Source organism: Oncorhynchus tshawytscha, linkage group LG21, assembly GCF_018296145.1.
Source record: "Oncorhynchus tshawytscha isolate Ot180627B linkage group LG21, Otsh_v2.0, whole genome shotgun sequence".
Taxonomy (NCBI): domain Eukaryota; kingdom Metazoa; phylum Chordata; class Actinopteri; order Salmoniformes; family Salmonidae; genus Oncorhynchus; species Oncorhynchus tshawytscha.
This window is the reverse complement of record NC_056449.1, coordinates 36,030,923-36,055,538: the sequence shown is the minus strand read 5'-3', so window position 1 is coordinate 36,055,538 and position 24,616 is coordinate 36,030,923. Positions and strand designations below refer to the sequence as shown.

General features: G+C 46.9%; 1 pseudogene; it reads right to left on the bottom strand.

Annotated features, from left to right (window-relative positions):
- The window catches only part of LOC112221251, a 32,659-nt pseudogene extending 9,689 nt beyond the window's left edge, over positions 1–22,970 (bottom strand).
- Positions 22,971–24,616: the final 1,646 nt, after the last annotated feature.

Sequence of the window (24,616 nt, the reverse complement as noted above, 5' to 3'; positions counted from 1 at the left end):
TAGAGGAAAACACAGAGAGGTTACTGGCTCTCTATCAACACCACGTAGGATGCTGTCTGCACCAGGGCTATAGAGGAACACACAGAGAGGTTACTGGCTCTCTATCAACACCACGTAGGATGCTGTCTGCACCAGGTCTATAGAGGAAAACACAGAGAGGTTACTGGCTCTCTATCAACACCACGTAGGATGCTGTCTGCACCAGGTCTATAGAGGAACACACAGAGAGGTTACTGGCTCTCTATCAACACCACGTAGGATGCTGTCTGCACCAGGTCTATAGAGGAAAACACAGAGAGGTTACTGGCTCTCTATCAACACCACGTAGGATGCTGTCTGCACCAGGTCTATAGAGGAACACACAGAGAGGTTACTGGCTCTCTATCAACACCACGTAGGATGCTGTCTGCACCAGGGCTATAGAGGAACACACAGAGAGGTTACTGGCTCTCTATCAACACCACGTAGGATGCTGTCTGCACCAGGTCTATAGAGGAAAACACAGAGAGGTTACTGGCTCTCTATCAACACCACGTAGGATGCTGTCTGCACCAGGGCTATAGAGGAACACACAGAGAGGTTACTGGCTCTCTATCAACACCACGTAGGATGCTGTCTGCACCAGGTCTATAGAGGAACACACAGAGAGGTTACTGGCTCTCTATCAACACCACGTAGGATGCTGTCTGCACCAGGTCTATAGAGGAAAACACAGAGAGGTTACTGGCTCTCTATCAACACCACGTAGGATGCTGTCTGCACCAGGTCTATAGAGGAAAACACAGAGAGGAATAGGGGTGAGAATAGAATATATCCTAGATTGGAGACAGAATGTATAGCATGCATTTAAATCGATGCAGTGGAAACAGGGGAATAGTCAGGCCTAATGGTGAATAATAATTGACAATAAGGGCTAATTTAAGATTATATTTTCCATTCGGCTTTAAAACAATTGAAAATAGCTGTCCTATTTTGCACTACACATCCCAGTACGCACTGAGAGGCTGCGGGTCCATGATGAGGGGGTGTGATCCTGGCCGGGTTCTGGAGTCACTGATCTGGACCAGAACACTGTTTCCCTGGTTGTTGTCTTCACCGTCACTGTCCTCTTGATGTTGTCTCAGCAGGGTCTCTGTGTTACTGACCTAACACACACACACACACACAGGTTTAGTTATTACACAGCCGTCACGGTCCTCTCCTGATGGTCTCTGTGTTACTGACCTGGCATCGTATTCCACAGCCTGGCACAGCCTGGAAGTCAGTACACGCACCAAGGGACTCTGTCCCCAGCTCCTAACACAGAGAGACAGATTAGTACACTTCATCTGGATCCACAATGAAAGACAGGCACTTGGAATGATCCACTCACGAGGACTCACAACCAGTCTCATACCTGTCAGCTGTAGGACTCACCCCTGTTTACAGTACTTGGTAACAGACTCACCCCTGTTTACAGTACTTGGTAACAGACTCACCCCTGTTTACAGTACTTGGTAACAGACTCACCCCTGTTTACAGTACTTGGTAACAGACTCACCCCTGTTTACAGTACTTGGTAACAGACTCACCCCTGTTTACAGTACTTGGTAACAGACTCACCCCTGTTTACAGTACTTGGTAACAGACTCACCTGTTTACAGTACTTGGTAATGGCAGCTCCCAGCGGGTGTTCGCTGTTGTTCTCTGCAGTCCCTACGATGGCCAGCAGACGGGAGCGAGGCATCCTGTTCCCCTCCACTACAATCTTCACCTGGATGACTTTAGGAGCTCCGTAGGTGATGGTACCTGTCTTATCAAACACCACTGTCTGGATCTGGAAAATATACCGTTTTTTTGTAATGAGTGAGGAATAAGGGAAGCGACAGTATCGCGATCCTCAGACAATTTAATAACATACAGTCGTAAACAATCAGATTCTGACTACAAACATGAGGCATAACATATCAAACCTAATGATTGTTTTACTATCAACGTGATATTATTAGTGATCGACTACAGTCTGATTGGTAGGGTCTTCTCCCCTCACCTTGTGTGCCATCTCTAGTGGTTCCCCTCCCTTGATGAGGATACCGTTCTGAGCGCCCACCCCCGTGCCCACCATCACAGCTGTCGGGGTTGCCAGGCCCAGAGAGCAGGGGCAGGCGATACACAGCACCGTGATGGAGGCCTGGAAGGCAAACCTGATCACAGCTTCTGCCTTGGAGATGCTCTTATCATAGCCCTGTAGAGGGAGACAGAGACGTTAGATTGGAGATGCTCTGATCATAGCCCTGTAGAGGGAGCTAGAGACGTTAGATTAGAGACGCTCTTATCATAGCCCTGTAGAGGGAGACAGAGACGTTAGATTGGAGATGCTCTTATCATAGCCCTGTAAGAGGGAGACGGAGATGCTCTTATCATAGCCCTGTAGAGGGAGACAGATACGTTAGATTGGAGATGCTCTTATCATAGCCCTGTAAGAGGGAGACGGAGATGCTCTTATCATAGCCCTGTAAGAGGGAGACAGAAACGTTAGATTGGAGATGCTCTTATCATAGCCCTGTAGAGGGAGATGCTCTTATCATAGCCCTGTAAGAGGGAGACGGAGATGCTCTTATCATAGCCCTGTAGAGGGAGACGGAGATGCTCTTATCATAGCCCTGTAGAGGGAGACGGAGATGCTCTTATCATAGCCCTGTAGAGGGAGATGCTCTTATCATAGCCCTGTAGAGGGAGATGCTCTTATCATAGCCCTGTAGAGGGAGATGCTCTTATCATAGCCCTGTAGAGGGAGATGCTCTTATCATAGCCCTGTAGAGGGAGATGCTCTTATCATAGCCCCGTAGAGGGAGATGCTCTTATCATAGCCCCGTAGAGGGAGATGCTCTTATCATAGCCCTGTAGAGGGAGATGCTCTTATCATAGCCCTGTAGAGGGAGATGCTCTTATCATAGCCCTGTAGAGGGAGACGGTAGAGAGACGGAGATGCTCTTATCATAGCCCTGTAGAGGGAGATGCTCTTATCATAGCCCTGTAGAGGGAGATGCTCTTATCATAGCCCTGTAGAGGGAGATGCTCTTATCATAGCCCTGTAGAGGAGATGCTCTTATCATAGCCCTGTAGAGGGAGATGCTCTTATCATAGCCCTGTAGAGGGAGACGGAGATGCTCTTATCATAGCCCCGTAGAGGGAGATGCTCTTATCATAGCCCTGTAGAGGGAGATGCTCTTATCATAGCCCTGTAGAGGGAGATGCTCTTATCATAGCCCTGTAGAGGGAGATGCTCTTATCATAGCCCTGTAGAGGGAGATGCTCTTATCATAGCCCTGTAGAGGGAGACGCTCTTATCATAGCCCTGTAGAGGGAGACGGAGATGCTCTTATCATAGCCCTGTAGAGGGAGATGCTCTTATCATAGCCATGTAGAGGGAGATGCTCTTATCATAGCCCTGTAGAGGGAGACAGTGAAACAGAGGAACAGTCTGGTTTACATTTCAATAGTCTAATGTTGATTTCCTCTCCTTGATCAGCCTCCACTTTTTAAACAGGAAGTAGACAGGTGACAGCAGACTAGGGCTTTCCCATACTGGTCTCACAAAGAGACAGGACTTAAATGAAAATGAAAATACCCGATTTAAGAAGGAATTATTTAGCTAAATACACCCTATGTAAAGGTTTTTACATAGATATGTGTATAGTAAAGGTTTTTACATAGATATGTGTATAGTAAAGGTTTTTACATAGATATGTGTATAGTAAAGGTTTTTACATAGATATGTGTATAGTAAAGGTTTTTACATAGATATGTGTATAGTAAAGGTTTCTACACAGATATGTGTATAGTAAAGGCTACTCACAGATATGTGTATAGTAAAGGCTACTCACAGATATCTGTATAGTAAAGGCTACTCACAGATATCTGTATAGTAAAGGCTACTCACAGATATCTGTATAGTAAAGGCTACTCACAGGGAAGTATTTCTCCACCAGTGGAAAGTCGACAAAGCCAATGAGGATCCAGGCGAACAGAGTGAGGAGAGAGACCCCAACGATGAACGGGACAAAGTAGCCACTGATCTTATCTGCAAACTGCTGGATGGGAGCCTGCAGGGGAGCTCATAAAGGTCAGAGGTCATAAAGGTAAAAAGGTTCAAGCATAGGTCAGAGGTCACAGAGGTGAAGCTCTTCTAGCTCAGAACTGAAAAATTCATTCTGAGACAAATCCTCCATGTGTTGCCCAAGGTCAGTTCTGTCAAAATTAAATATTGACAAATATATATCAAATATCCCTTATATCCAACTCAAAGTCCAGGAAACAGAAGATCGTTTTATACAAAAATGAACATATTACCACCACCACCACCAGCCTCACCTTAGATGTCTGAGCCTCCTCCACTAGTTTAACTATCTGAGACAGGGTTGTGTCCAGGCCTACGTGTGTAGCACTGACGAGCAGAGAGCCGTTCTGGTTGATAGAGCCAGCTATCACTGAGCTGCCTGGCTTCTTAGTCACTGGCATGGCCTCGCCTGGGACACAAAACACACATCAGAGACGATTAGCTTTGAGATGTATCTTCTGCAGTATCCTCAGAGGTGATCTTCCCACTGTAACCCACCTGTGATGAGAGACTCGTCAGCCATGCTGTGTCCCTCGATGACCCTCCCATCTACGGGAACTTCCCTCCAGGAACCACCCTGACAACGTCTCCTCTCTGGACCAGCTCAACATCTACCTGCTCCTCACTGACACGGACAGAGAGAAAGGCGTGTAGTCGGATGTATAATGCACTGGTTCTATGTCATGTCTCAAAAGAGTTTGCTGTTCAATGTTGGCCTGGGGTCAGTTCTGATTAAACATCGAAATGAAACTTTAAAAACACTAGTGTCAAATATCTTACAGCCTACCTTATCCAATTCCTAATCTCAGGGCCAGAAACGGTTTTGGTTATGACCAGAAACACCCAGGCTATCCAATTCCTAATCTCAGGGCCAGAAACGGTTTTGGTTATGACCAGAAACACCCAGGCTATCCAATTCCTAATCTCAGGGCCAGAAACGGTTTTGGTTATGACCAGAAACACCCAGGCTATCCAATTCCAGGTCTAGAAACAGGAGCTCTTTAGGGAAGTACCTGAGTACAGACATGTCCGTGTTGAGCGTGACCACCGTGGCCTCGCTGGCCTGGAGGGACATCAGCTTGGATAGAGCTTCTGACGTCTTACTCTGGAGGAGGGAGACAGAGCAGGTCAGGAGTATATGGTTGTGTTAGCTACAGAGCAGGTCAGGAGTATATGGTTGTGTTAGCTACAGAGCAGGTCAGGAGTATATGGTTGTGTTAGCTACAGAGCAGGTCAGGAGTATATGGTTGTGTTAGCAGGTCAGGAGTATATGGTTGTGTTAGCAGAGCAGGTCAGGAGTATATGGTTGTGTTAGCTACAGAGCAGGTCAGGAGTATATGGTTGTGTTAGCGACAGAATTAATTGACTTGCCTAGTTAAATAAAAGGTTAAATAAAAGAGATATACCGGTCCAGTACCTTGGCGATCTGCTCCAGCCAGCGCCCCAGGGAGATGAAGACAAAGAGCATGGGGGGCGTGTCAAAGAAGGTGATGGGGTTGACCTTTGCCCTCTCTATCATGGCGACCATGAGGATGACCACGGAGTAGGTGAAGGCTATGGAGGTGGCCAGCACGATGAGCACGTCCATGTTGGCTGTTTTGTGTTTCAGGGCCTTGTAGGCTTGGGTGTAGAAGTAGCGTCCGCCAATAAACTAAAGACAAGAAAGTTACATCTTAAAAATCAGGAAAAATATTCATTTCAGGTTTGATTAGGAAATTACTTCCACACTTGAGTCACAAAATTGTGATTTATTTAATTAAGTATTGTGTTACTTAGAAAGATACACGAGATTACCAAAAGTATGTGGACACCTGCTAGTCGAATATTTCATTCCAAAATCATGGGCATTATTATGGAGTTGGTCCTCCCCTTTGCTACTATAACAGCCTCCGCTCTTCTGGGAAGGATTTCCACTAGATGTTGGAACATCGTGGCAGTGACTTGCTTCCATTCAGCCACAAGAGCATTAGTGAGGTCGGGCACTGATGTTGGTGGATTAGGCCTGGCTTGCAGTCGGCGTTCCAATTCATCCCAAAGGTGTTTGATGGGGTTGAGGTCAGGGCTCTGTGAAGGCCATTCAAGTTCTTCCACACCGATCTCAACAAACCATTTCTGTAAGGACCTCGCTTTGTGCACTGGGGCATTGTCATGCTGAAACAGAAAAGGGCCTTCCCCAAACTGTTGCCACAAAGTAGGAAACACAGAATCATCTAGAATGTCATTGTGTTGTAGAGTTAAGATTTCCCTTCACTGGAACTAAGGGGCCTAGCCTGAAACATGAAAAACAGCCCCAGACCATTATCGCCCTCCACCAAACTTTACAGTTTTGAACTATGCATTCAGGCAGGTTGAGTTCTCCAGGCATCCGCCAAACCCAGATTCGTCCAACGGATTGGGTGTGTGTTCGATTTTATACCCGTTAGCAACGTGTGTGGCTGAAATAGCCGGATCCACTAATTTGAAGGTGTGTCCACATACTTTGGTATATACAGTGCCTTCGGAAAGTATTCAGACTGCTTCACTTTTTCCACATTTTGTTAGGATACAGCATTTTTCTAAAATGGATTCAACTGGGTTTTTTTGCTCATCAATGTACACACAATACTCCATAACGACATCACAATACTCCATAACGACATCACAATACATCACAATAATGACATCACAATACCCCATAATGACATCACAATACCCCATAATGACATCACAATACCCCATAATGACGAAGCAAAATCAGGTTTTTGAAATGTTTGCTAATTCACTAAATATAAAAAACATTTACACAAGTATTCAGACGATTTACTCAGTACTTTGTTGAAGAACCTTTGGCATTGATTACAGCCTCGAGTCTTCTTGGGTATGACGCTACAAGTTTGGCACACCTGTATTTGGGGAGTTTCACCCATTCTTCTCTGCAGATCCTCTCAAGCTCTGTCAGGTTGGATGGGGATGTCGCTGCACAGCCATTTTCAGGTCTCTCCAGAGATGTTTGATCGATCGGGTTCAAGTCTGGGCTCTGTCTGGGCCACTCAAGGACATTCAGAGACTTGTTCCAACACCACTCCTGCGTTGTCTTGGCTGTGTGCTTAGGGTCGCTGTCCTGTTGGAAGGTGAACCTTCGGCCCAGTCCAAGGTCCTGAGCGCCCAGGAGCAAGTTTTCATCAAGGATCTCTCTGTACTTGACTCCGTTCAGCTTCCTCTTGATCCTGACTAGTCTCCCAGTCCCTGCCGCTGAAAAACATCTCCAAAGCATGATGCTGCCACCATGCTTCACCATAAGGATGGTGCCACCATGCTTCACCATAAGGATGGTGCCACCATGCTTCACCATAAGGATGGTGCCACCATGCTTCACCATAAGGATGGTGCCACCATGCTTCACCATAAGGATGGTGCCACCATGCTTCACCATAAGGATGGTGCCACCATGCTTCACCATAAGGATGGTGCCACCATGCTTCACCATAAGGATGGTGCCACCATGCTTCACCATAAGGATGGTGCCACCATGCTTCACCATAAGGATGGTGCCACCATGCTTCACCATAAGGATGGTGCCACCATGCTTCACCATAAGGATGGTGCCACCATGCTTCACCATAAGGATGGTGCCACCATGCTTCACCATAAGGATGGTGCCACCATGCTTCACCATAAGGATAGTGCCACCATGCTTCACCATAAGGATAGTGCCACCATGCTTCACCATAAGGATGGTGCCACCATGCTTCACCATAAGGATGGTGCCACCATGCTTCATCATAAGAATAGTGCCACCATGCTTCACCATAAGGATGGTGCCAGATTGCCTTCAGAGGTGACGCTTGGCATTCAGGCCGAAGAATTCAATTTTGGTTTCATCAGACCAGAGAATCTTGTTTCTCATAGTCTGAGTGTCTTTAAGGAAACTCCAAGCGGGCTGTTATGTGCCTTTTACTGAGAAATGGCTTCCGTCTGGTCAATCTACCATAAAGGCCTGATTGGTGGAGTACTGCAGAGATTGTTGACCTTCTGGAAGGTTCTCCCATCTCTACAGAGGAACTCTGGATCTCTGTCAGAGTGAACATCTGGTTTTTGGTCACCTCCTGACCAAGGTCCTTCTCCCCGATTGCTCAGTTCACCCTAGTGGCCAGCTATAGGAAGAGTCTTGGTGGTTCCAAACTTCTACTATTTAAGAATGATGAGGTCACTGTGTTCTTAGGGACCTTCAATGCTGTAGACATTTTTTGGTACCCTTCCCCAGATCTGTGCCTCGATACAATCATGTCTCGGAGCTGTGGGACCATATATAGACAGGTGTGTGCCTTTCCAAATCATGTCCAGTCACTTGAATTTACCACAGGTGGTCTCCAACCAAGTTGTAGAAACATCTCAAGGATGATCAATGGAAACAGGATGCACCTGAGCTCAATTTCGAGTCTCATAGCAAAGGGTCTGAATAATTATGTAAATAAGGTCTCAGTTTTTTTTTATTTTTTTTTTTATAAATTTGCAAAAAAAATCTAAAAACCTGTTTTTGCTTTGTCATTATGGAGGTATTGTGTGTAGATTGTTGAGGATTTTAAAAAAGTATGTAATTCATTTTGGAACAAGGCTGTAACGTAACAAAATGTGGAAAAATCAAGGGGTCCGAATACTTTCCGGAGGCACTGTATATAAAATGTAAATCTAATTTTAAATCAGGGGCTTATTCAGTCTGATATGATCTATTCTATTCAACAGTCTTGTTTGTTCTACATAATATATTTCTATCTGAATGTTCTATAACCATGCAGTCTTGACTGTTCCCTCCCTCCCTGTCTATACGCCCCTAGTGACTGATCCCTCCCTCCCTCCCCGTCTATACGCCCAAAATGACTGTTCCCTCCCTCCCAGTCTATACGCCCCCTCCCTCTATCCCGCCCTCCCCGTCTATACGCCCCAAATGACTGTTCCTCCATCCCAGTCTATACGCCCCCTCCCTCTCCATCTATCCCTCCCCCCGTCTATACGCCCCTGACTGATCCCTCCCAGTCTATACGCCCCCTCCCTCCCAGTTTATACGCCACTCTCTCATCTATCCCTCCTCTCTCATCTATCCCTCCCTCCCTCTCCAGCTATCCCTCCCTCCCTCTCATCTATCCCTCCCTCCCTCTCATCTATCCCTCCCTCCCCTCATCTATCCTCTCCCCTCATCTATCCCTCCCTCCCCTCATCTAGCTCCTCCCCTCATCTATCTATCCTCCCTCCCCCTCTCTCTCTCCCTCTCTCTCTCATCTATCCCTCCCTCCCCTCTCTCTCCCTCCCCCCGCTCTCTCATCTATCCCTCCCTCCCCCTCACTCTCATATCCCTCCCTCCCCATCTATCCTATCCCTCCCTCCCCCTCCATATATCTCTCTCCCTCTATCCCCCCTCCCACTCTCTCATATATCCCTCCCACTCTCCATCTATCCCTCCCACTATCCCTCCCACTCTCCATCTATCCTCTATCCCTCACTCCCCCTCCATATATCCATCTATCCCTCCCTCCCTCTCCATCTATCCCTCCCTCCCCTACTCTCTCATATCCCTCCCACTCTCCATCTATCTATCCCATCTATCCCTCCCCTCCCTCCTCTCCATCTATCCCTCCCCATCTATCCCTCCCTCCCCCATCAATCCCTCCTCCCCATCTATCCCTCCCCCTCCATATATCCCCTCCTCCCCATCTATCCTCTTACCCTCCCTCCATCTATCTCTCCTCCTCCCCATCAATCCCTCCCTCCCCATCAATCCCTCCCTCCCCATCAATCCCTCCCTCCCACTCTCATGTATCCCTCCCACTCTCATGTATCCCTCCCACTCTATCCCTCCCCCCATCTATCCTATCCCTCCCTCCCTCCATATCTCTCTCCCTCCCCTCCATCTATCCCTCTCCCTCCCTCCCACTCTCCTCTCCCTCCCTCCCCATCTATCCCTCCCTCCCCATCAATCCCTCCCTCTCTCTCATCTATCCCTCCTCAATCCTCCCTCCCCATCAATCCTCCCCCATCAATCCCTCTCCCCATCTATCCCTCCCTCCCCTCTCCATCAATCCCTCCCTCTCTCATCTATCCCTCCCTCCCCATCAATCCCTCCTCCCCATCTATCCCTCCCTCCCCATCTATCTCTCCCTCCCTCCATCTATCCCTCCCTCCCTCCCTCTCCATCCCTCCCTCCCCATCTATCCTCCCCTCCCTCCATATATCTATCCCTCCCTCCCTCTCCATCCCTCCCTCCCCATCTATCCCTCCCTCCCCATCTATCCTCTTACCCTCCCTCCATATATCTATCTCTCCCTCCCTCCCCATCTATCCTCTCCCTCCCTCCCCATCAATCCCTCCCTCCCACTCTCCATCTATCCCTCATCTATCCCTCCCTCCCACTCTCTCATATATCCCTCCCTCCCCATCAATCCCTTCTCATCTATCCCTCCCTCCCCCTCTATCCCTCCCTCCCACTCTCCATCTATCCCTCCCCTCCCCATCAATCCCTCCCTTCCACTCTCTCATATATCCCTCCCTCCCCATCAATCCCTCCCTCCCCATCTATCCCTCCCTCCCACTGTCCATCTATCCCTCCCCTCCCCATCAATCCCTCCCTCCCACTCTCTCATATATCCCTCCTCCCCCCATCAATCCCTCCTCCCCATCTATCCTCTATCCCTCCCTCCATATATCTATCTCTCCCTCCCTCTCCATCCCTCCCCATCTATCGATCTCTCCCTCCCCATCTATCCATCTCTCCCTCCCTCTCCATCCCTCCCCATCTATCTATCTCTCTCCCCATCTATCCTATCCCTCCCCATCTCCCTCCCTCCCCATCTATCCTCTTACCCTCCCTCCATCTATCCTCCCTCCCCATCCCCCTCCTCCCCATCTATCCTATCCCTCCCTCCCCATCAATCCCTCCCTCCCACTCTCTCATCCCTCCCTCCCCATCTATCCATCCCTCCCTCCCCATCTATCCATCCCTCCCTCCCCATCTATCCCTCCCTCCCCATCTATCCATCCCTCCCTCCCCATCTATCCATCCCTCCCTCCCCATCTATCCTCCCTCCATATATCCTCTCCCTCCCTCCCCATCTATCCTCTATCCCTCCCTCCCCATCAATCCCTCCCTCCCACTCTCCATCTATCCCTCCCCCCTCCCCATCAATCCCTCCCTCCCACTCTCTCATATCCCTCCCTCCCCATCAATCCCTCCCTCCCCATCTATCCCTCCCTCCCCTCTCCATCTATCCCTCCCCATCAATCCCTCCCCCCATCTATCTATCTCTCCTCCCCCATCTATCCCCTCCCTCCCCATCAATCCCTCCCTCTCCATCCCCTCCCTCCCCCATATATCTATCTATCCCTCCCCATCTATCCTCTTACCCTCCCTCCATATATCTATCTCTCCCTCCCTCTCCATCAATCCCTCCCTCAATCCCTCCCTCCCACTCTCTCACCCTCCCTCCCCATCAATCCCTCCCCTCCATATATCTATCTATCCCTCCCCCCCATCTATCCTCTTACCCTCCCTCCATATATCTATCCTCCCTCCCTCTCCATCCTCCCTCCCCATCTATCTATCCCTCCCTCCCCATCTATCTATCTATCCCTCCCCATCTATCCCTCCCTCCCCATCTATCTATCTATCCTCCCCATCTATCCATCTATCCCTCCCTCCATATATCTATCTCCCTCCCCTCCATCTATCCCTCCCTCCCACTCTCTCATATATCCCTCCCTCTCCATCTATCCCTCCCCATCTATCCCTCCCCCATCTATCCTCTCCCTCCCCCCCCTCCCCATCAATCCCTCCCTCCCTCCCCATCAATCCCTCCTCCCCCCCATCAATCCCTCCCCCCCTCCCCATCTATCCCTCCCTCCCTCCCCATCTATCCCTCCCTCCCACTCTCCATCTATCCCTCCCCCTCCCCATCAATCCCTCCCTCCCACTCATATATCCTCCCTCCCCATCAATCCCTCCCTCCCCATCTATCCTCTATCCCTCCCTCCATATATCTATCTCTCCCTCCCTCTCCATCCCTCCCCATCTATCTATCTATCCCTCCCCATCTATCCCTCCCTCCCCATCTATCCCTCCCTCCCCATCTATCCCTCCCTCCCCATCTATCCTCTTACCCTCCCTCCATATATCTATCTCTCCCTCCCTCCCCATCTATCCCTCCCTCCCCATCAATCCCTCCCTCCCCATCAATCCCTCCCTCCCCATCTATCCTCTTACCCTCCCTCCATATATCTATCTCTCCCTCCCTCCCCATCTATCCCTCCCTCCCCATCTATCCCTCCCTCCCCATCTATCCCTATCCCTCCCCCCTCCCCATCAATCCCTCCCTCCCACTCTCCATCTATCCCTCCCCCTCCCCATCAATCCCTCCCTCCCACTCTCTCATATATCCCTCCCTCCCCATCTATCTATCCCTCCCTCCCCATCTATCTATCTATCCCTCCCTCCCCATCTATCCATCCCTCCCTCCCCATCTATCCTCCCTCCCTCCCCATCTATCCTCCCTCCATATATCTATCTCTCCCTCCCTCCCCATCTATCCTCTATCCCTCCCTCCCCCTCCCCATCAATCCCTCCTCCCTCTCCATCTATCCCTCCCCCTCCCCATCAATCCCTCCCTCCCACTCTCTCATATCCCTCCTCCCCATCAATCCCTCCCTCCCCATCAATCCCTCCCTCCCACTCTCTCATATATCCCTCCCTCCCCATCAATCCCTCCCTCCCCCATCTATCTATCTCTCCCTCCCCATCTATCTATCCCTCCCTCCCCCATCAATCATCTCCCTCTCCATCTATCTATCCCTCCCCCCCATCATATCCTATCCCTCCCCATCTATCCTCTTACCCCCCTCCATATATCTATCTCTCCATCCCTCCCCATCAATCCCTCCCTCCCATCAATCCCTCCCTCCCCATCAATCCCTCCCTCCCACTCTCTCATATATCCCTCCCTCCCCATCCCTCCCCTCCCCCATCTATCTATCCTCCCTCCCTCTCTATCCCTCCCTCCCCATCTATCTATCCCTCCCCCCCATCTATCTATCTATCCTCCCTCCATCTATCTATCTATCCCTCCCTCCCTCTCTCATATCCCTCCCTCTCCATCTATCCCTCCCCCATCTATCCCTCCCTCCACATCTATCCTCTATCCTCTATCCCTCAATCCCTCCCCCCTCCCCATCAATCCCTCCTCCCCATCAATCCCTCCCTCTCCATCTATCTCTCCCTCTCCATCTATCCCTCCCTCCCCCTCCATATATCTATCCCTCCCTCCATATATCTATCCCTCCCTCCCACTCTCCCATATATCCCTCCCACTCTCCATCTGTCCCTCCCTCCCCATCTATCCCTCCCTCCATATATCTATCTCCCTCCATCCCCATCATCCCTCCCTCCCCATCTCCATCCCTCCCTCCATACATCTATCCATCCCTCCCTCCCCCTCCATCCCTCCCTCTATCCCATCCCTCTATCCCTCCCTCCCTCCCACTATCTATGTAGCTATCCCTCCCTATATCTATGTAGCTATCCCTCCCTATATCTATGTAGCTATCCCTCCCTATATCTATGTAGCTATCCCTCCCTATATCTATGTAGCTATCCCTCCCTATATCTATGTAGCTATCCCTCCCTCCCCAGCTATCCCTCCCTCCCCAGCTATCCCTCCCTCCCCAGCTATCCCTCCCTCCCCAGCTATCCCTCCCTCCCCAGCTATCCCTCCCTCCCCAGCTATCCCTCCCCATCTATCCCTCCATCTTTCTCCTACCTGTACAGGGACACAGAAGAGGAATGAGATCAGGTTCATGATGGAGAGGCCTGGAAGCAGCTGTCTCTCCAGGAACATGGTGGAGTGGTAGTGTTCCCGGTCCTGTGCGGTGGCGTTGTGCTGGTGAGACGTGCTGATCTGGTGATCTACTATGATCATGTAGGTCATCATCCCCATGACTGGGACGCAGAAGAACAGGCTGACCAGGAACGACTTCCTCCACCTGAGAGAAGAGAGAGAGAAAGAGAGGAGGTGGTACAGAGATGGAGACAGATGAGTAATCTCGTCTACATAGCCAGTGAGGAAAAAACCCAAGCAGCTGAACTACTGCCGCCAGTTATCCCACACCTCCCATTCCCTTCCATTACTGTGTGATCTCTCTGCTGTGGTCCAGGTGACTGCCGGTACGATCCCTCTTCACCAGAGATGCCTCGAAGCCCAGGTTCTGATAAACAGACAAAATGAATGAATAAAATGTAACCCTTTATTTTACTAGGTAAAGAAACTGATATCACATTGTCATGAAGGGTGTGACGGCCCTGAATTATTCTGAACCGTCTCAGTGCAGCTCCTTCCAATAGGGCGCTTTCCCTTTAATTCCCAATTAAATATCCAGCATTAGCTGCGCAAAAGTGGGGTTGTGATGGAGACGTGAATGAGGATGTGTTCAACCCTCAGTGCCGAAGCTTCTCTATTCCGTTTGTTTTGTTGCCGTTAAACGTGTGTTTTGTAGCCTAATAGAGTTTACCCAGGATCGGATCCACTCTTTGCGTCCGTGGACTACACCTCTCCGTTCTTCGTGGCCTTTCTCCGCTGGAGATCTATTGGCGGATTGGATTGTCTGACTGACTACAACCTTTTTGTATACGGTATTTCATTTGTTTTGATGTCATGTATACGGTGGTGATTTATGTAGTTAGTTGTAGTTGAGGACTTAGTAAGAGTTGATACGCTTTAAAGTTCTGTGGTAAAATAATTGTATGTTTAATACTGGGTTTACGCTACACGGAATGAACGGACAAACATTGCGTGACAAAAGTCACTTGAGTTCACTGAACTCCTTTACCGGGCTGGACTCTTTTTAGGCCCGAGGTACAGGACATTTCTGGAGGAACCAGAACTCATTGTGATATTATTATATGTGTGTAATCATTGTTGTTGCTAATACAACCCACGCAAAGAATATAGTTGTTTTTGAAGTTCTTTCCAATGTTTTAAGGGTTTATGAAAAGTTTATTTCCATCCTGACTTTTACATAAGTCCTTTGTATTGGTGTAGACTTGACGGACCAGATGGGACTCATTCCCACCCAAACTAAAAGGAGAAACCAATGTTTTCTCTGGTAGGCACAACCTACCTGGCACCCCTATAAATAATAACCTCAAGTCAAAACCGTTACAAGGGCAGAGGAGAGGAGTTGGATGACCCAGTTGGGATGAACAAATTAATGAATGATTGAAAAAAAAATAAAAAAAAAAAAGGAAGTACCTCTATGAGTTTGATGACGTCTCTCGGTCCCGTCACCTCCGGGTCGTACTTGATGTGGGCTTTGTTGGTTGCCAGGGCAACAGAGGCGTAGACGATACCGTTCTCTTTCATCAGGCTGGACTCTATTTTGTGAACGCAGGAGGCACAAGTCATTCCCCTGACCTGGAGAGAGGTGGAGAGGAGAATGTACTGTTGAAAAGGGGACATCTAGCAGGGGTGTGGCACAGAGACAATCTGGGATTATTCAAGAGGGAACAGGGGCAGTGGAAATATCACTAGCCCTATAAAACATCATGATTGTGAGATGATTGTGAGGTGATGAGAATCATCCAAAGAATCGCACCATTACGGTGTGGTGATGAGAATCAGAACACCATTACGGTGTGGTGATGAGAATCAGAACACCTTTACGGTGATGAGAATCAGAACACCATTACGGTGTGGTGATGAGAATCAGAACACCATTACGGTGTGGTGATGAGAATCACCATTACGGTGTGGTGATGAGAATCAGAACACCATTACGGTGTGGTGATGAGAATCAGAACACCATTACGGTGTGGTGATGAGAATCAGAACACCATTACGGTGTGGTGATGAGAATCAGAACACCATTACGGTGTGGTGATGAGAATCAGAACATGAGAATCAGAACACGGTGTGGTGATGAGAATCAGAACACCTTTACGGTGTGGTGATGAGAATCAGAACATTACCATTGGTGATGAGAATCGGTGTGGTGATGAGAATCAGAACACTCACCACAAGTTCCAGACTTCCATCAGAACCCTCATAGTTCTCCATGACAGAAGCAGTGAAGCCCAACTCTCTGACATACTCTGCTATCTTCAGAGGGTCCATCACCTCAGGGTTATAACGGACCTCAGCCTTACTAGCCATCAGGGCCACCAGCACAGAGTAGATACCTGCACAGAGGAACGCAGGACAATGTTAAGACTAATGCAACATAGCCATTTTAATCACTTTCCTATTGAACTGATACATGAGTTTGATGCTTAAGGGAGACAACAGTAAACATACAAGTGATTCATGCCTTTACTAAAGGCCTGGGGTTTCCTGACCAGGTAGAAGTCCACGGCCTTCATAACACCCTACACGTTCCTCCCATGTTACTTAAAAACCGCCATCGTAAATCTTAAACTGACACCATTTATGACACTTTTCCGTACCAGATACGACAGCTAGCTTTTGTAAAGAACAGGCTCTATGTCAGTGTTCCTAATAGATCTACACTATAGTTCCCATCAGTAGTCAGTACCAGGTTGTGTTAATTACCAAAGAAAATTGACTGAAACAGGGAGTAAATCATTGCAAAAAAATAAACAAATAAAATTGCATGCCCTCATGAACATAATCTCCTCTCACCATGTTCATTCTTCAGGTTCCTCTCGATGTTGGCCACACAGGATGCACAGGTCATTCCACCAATCTGAATGAAGCATTTAGCGAGGGTGTTTGGGGCCCCCTTAACACACTGTGCAGCGCCCCTCTCTGGGTCGCTGTCCAGCTCCTTCTCCTTGACAGGGGCGGGGGAAGGGGGCGAGGGGGGACTGATAACTGGGACGGTCAACAGGGAGTTGGTTTCTAAAAAAGGACAATGTAGCAACAATGAGTTTCCATTTCACGTCGGTTTCTCATTCTGCTTTCTATGGCTGTTCTTCAGCTACTGTTCTGGGAAGTTTACGAGTTACAAAATAGACACAGATTCATTTGTTTTGCTTCACAGCACAGCCTTTAGGCTAGAGATATTATTAGGTGTAGGGTTGCACATGTCCAGAAACTTCCCCAAAGACAGAAATTCCTGTTGTATGATTCCCAGAATAAGGAGAGAGGGAATCCTCCCAACCAGGATCTCTGAAAAACCTGGGAACATATGGAACCTTTGCTGAATTTTGAAACCCTAGTTAGGAGGATAAAATAATACAAACCGCCCATCAACTCACCAGGCAGGAAGGCATCAAATCCCATGTCCTCGATGGCCTCTCTGAGCTCCTCTGGTTGGGTGAGGAGAGGGTCGTACTCAAACGCCCTCTGTGATTGGCCAGCGACACCTTGGCTGACCGCACCCCCTTCCTCTGAGAAAGCATCCCCTCGATGGACTGAACACAGAACCCACAGGTCATCCCCTCGATATGGATTAGGGCCGTGGCCGTCAGAGGCTGGCTGTAGCAGGGCTGGGTGGAGGAGAGGCCGGCCTGGGACGACGGTGGTGGTGTGGTGGATGTAGGGCTAACACCTCCAGAGGTAGAGCTCCAGGGTTGGGTTTTAAACGTCCCTGGTGGCAGGGACTCGATGGCTTGCTGTAGCCCAGACACAGTCACTCTCCCTGGGTCGTAGTGGATGGAGGCGCTCTCGCTCTCCAACAATACCTCTATGGAGGTCACCCCAGCCAGCTTGGAGATGTTATCCTGGATGTTTACCACACAGGAGTGGCAGTGCATGCCTGTCACCCTGAGGGTAGTCTGGGCCGAGTCTGTGGACACCTCAGAGTCCTCGGTGGAACATTCCACTGGCGGTGGGGGGGATAGGGCAGCGCTTAGCAACCGCTCCATCTCACTGACTGACAGCTGCAGGGGGCGGGGCTTGGACTTGGGTGTGGCTTTGAAGCCTGCCTTGGCGATCTGGGCGATGATGTCGTCGATAGTGATGAGGTACGGCAGGTAGAGAACAGTGGCCTCCTGGGAGTCTAGAACCACTGGGGGAGAACACACAAGGGAAACATTAATAAATTATAATCTCCAGGAATCCAAAATTATCACTGTGTTGAGGACAGAAAAACAGGAGATTGAGTTTTTTTTTTACTGATTATTCCTGACCCTGAAATGCAAGTTAATGTTAAGTGAGAATACTAGAACTTCCCATATTCATTAATCGTAATAGAATGCAAAGTCAGATACAGGACCAGTGCAGTCAATTTTTATTTTCCACACACACACACCACTATGAGATTGGAATAATACTGTGAAAACAGCTGTTTGAAAAGAAGTTTCAGCCTGTTTTAGCTAGATGGAATTTTGGGCCTGCCTGATGACATCACCAGCTGATAAATGATACTTTAAAAAAAATATATAAAACACAACATGCAACAATTTCTAAGATTTTACTGAGTTACAGTTCATAGAAGGAAATCAGTCAATGTTTAAGTAAATACATTAAGCCCTAATCTATGGATTCCACATGACTGGGCAGGGCGCAGCCCTTGGTGGGCTTGGGCCCACCCACTTTGGAGGCTGGCCCAGCCAATCAGAATGAGTTCCCCCAAAAAAAAAACTCTTTATTACAGACAGAAATACTCCTCAGCATTGTGTTTCTCTTTTATTTCAGCTCATGAAACCTGGGACCAACACTTTACATGTTGAGTTTATATTTTTGTTCAGTGTAGCTAATAGATCAATAAGAAAAGAGAGTTCAACATCTCAGACCACCGCCAGACAATACAAGCAAAATCCTTGCTTGAGAAATTGCTCTTCGCTTAAGAAGCTATTTGTTTCTTTTTTTTACCATTTTAATTGAAAACAAAATCACAGTAAGGCACTTCATTGTTACCAAGAAATGATTTGATATTGAGATTAAAACAGCTGCATCGGACCTTTAGCAAGATCAGCACTACACTTGATCAGAACTCATTGATTCACGATCAAATGATAAATGACCTTCAGTGTAAAACCGGTGACTACTACGCAATACAAAGTAACAAAGTTACCTTTGATTTTCTCAACTCCTTTGAGCTTGCCAATCTTCCCTTCGATGGTGGTGGTGCAGGACAGACAGACCATGCCCTCGATCCGCATCTTCACCAGCTGAGGCTGTGAGGATGTGGCCGGGGCTGACACTGTGACTGTGGCTAAAACTGTGGCAGGAGCTGGGACAAGAGTTTCCTCTGTTGGGCTATTGGATGTAGGGACCTCCAGGAGGGGGTCAAGCTACTAACCACCTCCCCAGCTGCACTAAACTGATCAGGGCAGGGATGAAGGTAACGGACACCCCCATCTGGTCCTTGTTCTCCTGGACCTCCAGGACCCCCTGGAGCTGAGCTAGCCTGGTCAGAGCCTCCTGTTGTGCTTCGGGGGTGAGAAGGGCTGGGATGGGGACCAGCTGGGTCTCCGTGAGCACCACGGAGGATGTGCTAGTGTCTGAGAGGATGGAGTCAAACCCCATGTCCTCCACGGCCTCAGCCAGGGACTCTGGAGTGTGATGGCTGTGGTCGAAGACGATGCTGGCATTCTTCAGCTCCAGAGACACCTACCAGAAAAAAAATGGCAAACAGAATAATTAAAAAACAATTTATACTGAAATTAACAGAAGTGAGAGCTGATATACAGTAATGCAGTTTCTAAAACTAGGCTTTGAAACTAAAACAGAATTATACAGCTGTTATAAAATTATGCCATGGTGACATGCAGTCATTGACAGCCATAAAAAAAATGGTCATGTCATGGTTATTATGTAAATCAGCACAATTCTGAGATTCATGGCTGAAATCACACTGAGACGGTTACTAAAACCATACGAAACTACGACCAATAGGACATCAAATCTATTCCACATAAACAAGTAGTCTGAAGATGATCCTTGTGCAGCTTCAAGAGGAAGTCACCTGGAATGCATTTCAATTAACATCAACAGGATCGGTGTGTGTCCCCCCCTTCAGGACGTTTGAGCTAACGTATGCTAATGCAATTAGCATGAGGTTGTAAGTAACAAGAACATTTCCCAGGACATGGATATGTCTGATATTGGCAGAAAGCTTAAATTCTCATTAATCTAACTGCACTGTCCAATTTACAGTAGCTATTACAGTGAAAGAACACCATGCTATTGTTTGAGGAGAGAGCGCACAGTTATGAACTTGAACGTGTATTAATTAACCAATTAGGCACCTTTGGTCAGTATTGATCTAAATTACACCTGGGCTGGAATAACACATTATGGCCTTTTTATCTGGCAATTCAAAGATGGTACAAAAACAACATGTTTATTTTTGTTTTGTATTATCTTTTACCAGATCTAATGTGTTATATTCTCATACATATATAATTTAACATTTCCACAAACTTTAAAGTGTTTCCTTTCAAATGGTATCAATAATATGTATATCCTTGCTTCAGGTCCTGAGCTACAGGCAGTTAGATTTGGGTCATTTTAGGCAAAATTTGTTAAAAGTTAATTTGTGGAATTTCTTTCCTTCGGAATGCGTTTGAGCCAATCAGTTGTGTTGTGACAAGGTAGGGGTGGTATACAGAAGATAGCCCTATTTCATAAAAGACCCAAGTCCATATTATGGCAAGAACAGCTCAAATAAGCAAAGAGAAACAGACCATCATTACTTTAAGACATGAAGGTCAGTCAATCTGGAACATTTCAAGAAGTTTGAACGTTTCTTCAAGTGCACAAACCATCAAGCGCTATGATGAAACTGGCTCTCATGAGGACCGCCACACAGGAAAGGAAGACCCAGAGTTACCTCTGCTGCAGAGGATAAGTTCATCAGAGTTACCAGCCTCAGAAATTTCAGCCCAAATAAATGCTTCAGAGTTCAAGTAACAGACACATCAACATCAACTGTTCAGAGGAGACTGAATCAGGCCTTCATGGTCGAATTTCTGCAAAGAAACCACTACTGAAGGACACCAAAAATAAGAAGAGACTTGCTTGAGCCAGGAAACATGAACAATGGACATTAGGACCGGTGGAAATCTGTCATTTGGTCTGATGAGTCCAAATGAGATTTTTGGGTTCTAACTGCGAGAACTTGTGAGATGCAGAGTAAGTGAACCTCCACAATCACCTGACCTCAACCCAATTGAGGTGGTTTGGGATGAGTCGGACCGCAGAGTGAAGGAAAAGCAGCCAACAAGTGCTCAGCATATGTGGGAACTCCTTCAAGACTGTTGGAAAAGCATTCCAGGTGAAGCTGGTTGAGAGAATGCCAAGAGTGTGCAAAGCTGTCATCAAGGCAAACGGTGGCTACTTTGAAGAATATAAAATATATTTTTGATTTGTTTAACTACATGATTCCATGTGTGTTATTTCATAGTTTTGATGTCTTCACTATTCTACAATGTAGAAAACAGTCCAAAAAAATGAATAGGTGTGTTCCAACGTTTGATTGGTACTGTATATAAAGGAGTGCATTGGCCTCAGAAGCTTCCAGCATGTTCTAGTAGCAATACAAAGAACCCATATCTCTCTAACACACACACACACACACACACACGGAAACTTGTGATTAACTGACGCCATCACATGACCACTCAGCCCTGACTGAAATGCAAGTTAAAAACACAGGAGGGAAGTGTGTGCACGTACCAGAGATGATCTATGTTTTCCTAAGTGTGTGTGTGTGTGTGTGTGTGTGTGTGTGTGTGTCAGGGAGAGCAAGAGTGAATGAGAGACTGTCCTTTCCTCATACAGTCTACTACTGTTTTTAACTTTGACAAGGGTCAAAAACTATACAACAGGCCTAACGTCCACATTCAACAACAACTTATTCACTCCTCACTTAAAAAGGACATGTACTGCTTCTTACAACACACATTAACATCCCCTGACCCTTTAAGGAACTTATGACATTGCCCATCCTCCGTCTGCTACCCGTTCAGCCGGTTATCGACCCACAATAACCAAATGACAGTCCTGTAAAGACCAGCTCTCTGTCAGGAACAACGCGATTACATTATATCCTCATTAACCTGTGCCTGAGGGGTAAACACACAGAGAAGGCCAGGCCACATTTACTGCCATCTAGGACATTATTCCAGCTGCTTACACGGAATTAAGGATCACTGTTCATCTTCAATTAAGCTATATAAACAAGCCACTCCCTTAGGGGAGAGGAGGAGGCAGAGCTGCATCCCAAATCACACCCTATTCCCTGATTCCTTGGTCAAAAGTAGTTGAGAATAGGGTGCAATTTGGGAGGCACCCTGGAAATCAGATGCTATGGGATATTTAGTTGTGTGAAATGAAATGCAAATTATAGTTGGTAAGAGATAAAATAAGGAAACGTTTTTGCTGCTCTCTCAATTCTAGCTAGTTAGTTTCACATCTTTTTTTAAATGTTCTGAAACTGTTTTTTTTTTAAAAAGCAAACTCCGCTATTTTAAATCTCTGGAAATTGTGCAATGGTGTCAAGTCTATGGTGGAAATGCAGACTTGGCAGTTTGAAGAAATTCTGTTTGAAAGGTGAAAGATTGATGAACACAAAGCTGTAAGGGTGAAAACATCCTTCAGATCCTGTAAAATCAGTTGGATGTGTAGGTTATAATCTAACACATGTACATGTCACACAAAGGCCTATCCTATAAAGTTGTGATACACGTGTTAAAACACATTGGGCCAGTTTCCCGGATTGCGCCTAGTCCTGGACAATAAATAAATAAACACAAATCATGCTCACTGGAGTCCAAGGACTAGATTTAATCTGGATCCGGGAAACCTCTCCTAAATGTGTACCGGACCCACCTTGATGTGTACGACTCCAGGAAGACCCCCAATGCGCTGCTCAATAGACTGAACACAGGAAGTACAGGTCATCCCTCCACACCCAGACAAACTGAGCTCAGCTTGACCTTTAGCGTCATTGTAAGTCCTTCGTCTGGGAACAAAACAAAAAAGGACATTAGCACGGTTTAACAAAAAAAACATTTTTCACATTCCAAAAAAAAGCAAACTAGAAAAGGTCATAAGCTAGACTATTCACGAGCGCATGACAAGGATCTCGTTTCCCACGGCAAGAGAGTAAAACAGAAATGAAACAGGCCAGTAGATATTACATTGACGTCATACACACCAAGATAAGGATTCGTCAATGGGCTGATGTGCCGTAGCCCCTCTCAATAAATCAGAAGGTTCAAAACTAAAATTTTCTATTTCTTACATGTCACCCAGAGACCCTTTCATAGTAGAGGCGACCCAGAGACCCTTTCATAGTAGAGGTCCAGAGACCCTTTCATAGTAGAGGTCGACCCAGAGACCCTTTCATAGTAGAGGTCGACCCAGAGACCCTTTCATAGTAGAGGTCGACCCAGAGACCCTTTCATAGTAGAGGTCGACCCAGAGACCCTTTCATAGTAGAGGTCGACCCAGAGACCCTTTCATAGTAAAGGTCGACCGATTAAATCGGAATGGCCGATTAATTAGGGCCGATTTCAAGTTTTCATAACAATCGGTAATCAGTATTTTTTGGACACCGATTTGCCGATTTTTTTTTTTTACACCTTTATTTAACCAGGCATGTCGGTTTAGAACACATTCTTATTTTCAATGACGGCCTAGGAACGGTGGGTTAACTGCATTGTTCAGGGGCACAACAGATTTTAACAATCTTAACATAATCACTAGTTAACTACACATGGTTGATGATATTACTAGTTTCTCTAGCTTGTCCTGCGTTGCATATAATCGATGCGGTGCCTGTTAATTTGTCATTGAATCACAGCCTACAAACAAACGCGTGATTATTTAACAAGCGCATTTTCGAAAAAAGCACTGTCGTTGCACCAATGTACCTAACCATCAATGCCTTTCTTTAAAATCAATACACAAGTATATATTTTTAAATTAATAATATTAATAATATTAATATTGCCTGCTAACATGAATTTCTTATAACTATGGAAATTGTGTCATTTCTCTTGCGTTCCGTGCAAGCAGTCAGGGTATATGCAGCAGTTTGGGCCGCCTGGCTCGTTGCGAACTGTGTTGAGACCATTTATTCCTAAAGGCCGTAATTAATTTGCCAGAATTGTACCTAATTATGACATAACATTGAAGGTTGTACAATGTAACAGCAATACTTACGACGTAGGGTTGCCACCCGTTAGATAAAATACGGAACGGTTCCGTAATTCACTGAAAGAATAAACGTTTTGTTTTTTAAATGATCGTTTCCGGATTCTACCATTTTAATGACCAAAGGCTTGTATTTCTGTGTGTTATTATGTTATAATTAAGTCTATGATTTGACATTTGATAGAGCAGTCTGACTGAGCGATGGTAGGCACCAGCAGGCTCATAAGCATTCATTCAATCAGCACTTTAGTGCATTTTGCCAGCAGCTCTTCACTGTGCTTCAAGCATTGAGCTGTTTATGACTCAAATCAAATCAAATTTTATTTGTCACATACACATGGTTAGCAGATGTTAATGCGAGTGTAGCGAAATGCTTGTGCTTCTAGTTCCGACAATGCAGTAATAACCAACAAGTAATCTAACTAACAATTCCAAA